This window comes from Euprymna scolopes, chromosome 34, assembly GCF_053919585.1.
Source record: "Euprymna scolopes isolate OS-2025 chromosome 34, ASM5391958v1, whole genome shotgun sequence".
NCBI lineage: Eukaryota > Metazoa > Mollusca > Cephalopoda > Sepiida > Sepiolidae > Euprymna > Euprymna scolopes.
In genome coordinates, this window is record NC_136515.1 from 70,319,006 (window position 1) to 70,321,018 (window position 2,013).

Genomic DNA, 2,013 nt, shown 5'->3' on the forward strand with positions numbered 1-2,013 from the left:
GTGAGACCCAGGTTGTTAGTACGAGTAGTTAACCCCCGAGCCACCATCTTTAAAAATACGTTATAGTTGCACTATGCATACGTTACAACCTGGTTTTAGGGGCAAACAAGTCAAGGTTAGAGTTTCAAATAAAAATACAGTTTGACGTAAGGATGTACCTGAAAATCTTGCTCCCATTTTTTTTATTTTCATTTTTTTTTTTTTTTTTTTTGCAATATTTTCAGCGGGTTATTATCGAATGGACACTAGTCTACCAGATTATTAAAAAAATATGAAAAATCGTCAAGATTTAAATATTTGTAGGGGTTACTCAGTTTCTCAAGCAGCATTCTCGTAAACCTATCATTCGTATTAAAACAACTCGGCGTTTTGGGGCAAAAGTTTACGTTTTTAGGCAAAAGTTTACGTTTTTAGGGAAAATTGTACGTTTTTAGGCAAAAAAAAAACGTTTTTAGGCAAAAAAACGTTTTTAGGAAAAATTTTAATATGGTAGACTAGTGTCCATTCGATTAAAAAATCCGCTGAAAAAAATTGTAAAAGAAAGACAAAAATAAATTATCATTCAGGTCCACCGACGTAAAATTATAATAGTACCTACTTACAATGCCTCCCCCCGGGACAGACTTAGACACCAGGGTCGTTTTTTAACGTGGAGAAAAGGTACAAAAATAAAAAAAATTGTCTCAGTCGTAAAGGACTACTCCTCCACCGAAAGAAAACAAGAAATGGAAGTGCAGCATCTGAAGAACAGATACTACACATTGATCTTGGCCAAAAGGCCAAGAACATTCTAGTAGCTCTCAAATTATCGTTTCTTTTTCCCTTGTTTTTTTTTTAAACCAAACAATGAGATTATGTCAATATGCTTATTTCGTTTGCTGAGGGACGCAATTATTTTCCCATCAATATATCAGCTTCGTCCAGTGACACTTTAATTAAATTCCTCAACAATATAACTTTAACAGTGCAATATCATTGCAGTCTGTTGTTTTTCTTGTTAAGCTTGGCGAACTTTTGCATTAGAGTTCACAAAGATCGTCCGTTAGAAATATCTTGTTTGTATTTAGTCCTTTTCATTGGCTGCCGCTAGTCGTTAAGTTTGCAGATTCCAAGTGTTTATCCCCTGACACCGAGAAGAGCCAGAATTAACGGCTGCATGCAAAGTAGATGAAGGTTTTGTTTATAACGCACCAAGGAATAGCGCAGAAGCATCGGTTGTCGGAGGATATGACCCCCAACCTTTTCCCACATCTGCACTTACTCTAAATGGGCACTTTCAAAGATTCCCGAAAACTAAAAAATAAATAAATAAAAATAAAAAAGAAAAGAAAACTTGTACAGCTTTTGAATAAGATAAAATCAAAACTCAAAACTGAAGCAACTTTGGGCCTGGTGTCAGTACCAGATGAGTAACCATTTCGGAAAATCAGATGCTGTGTGTAATAGGACGTCGACACCCCCCCCCCCTGCAAGAGTTGCAATTAGCCTTGAAGTCCAACGTAAACAAGTTCTTGTTGAGCCGTCCCCTTAAATAATAAAATTCTAACCAATGTACGCTGTTAATGACTACTACAGTACCTCATAATATTCATTAACTATTATTCTCGAGTGGCGTTCGGGCCTTATTAAGTGGTGACTCACTTGCAAAAAAAAAAACTATCATCATTTATATGCGATTGGGGACAACTTGTAACTTCCATGTATCCACAAAACTTTTTCCTTCGGAGAAAGCCGGTTCAACTAGGTACGATAAGATGGTATGCGATACTTATTAATAAAAAAAATATAATTTCTCGGAAAATAACATTTCAGTGAAAAAATTATTTTTACCCGTGATTTTCTTTAAATAAATGGTCATAAATAAGCATATGTTTTTCTTTCATTATTTTGTGTGTGTGTGTGTGTGTGTGTGTGTGTGTGCAAAATATTTTTCCTCGTTTTTGTTTTAACGCCTGCTCATTTTTTATCAATTTTTCTTTCCACATCAAGGCCTGAATGCCACTACAAAGGTTA

The 2,013-nt window shown here is 35.3% G+C and overlaps 1 pseudogene; it reads right to left on the reverse strand.

Moving 5' to 3' along the window:
• Window positions 1-561: 561 nt before the first annotated feature.
• On the reverse strand, window positions 562-791 carry LOC145259365 (U2 spliceosomal RNA; annotated as a pseudogene).
• Between the last annotated feature and the right edge of the window lie 1,222 nt (window positions 792-2,013).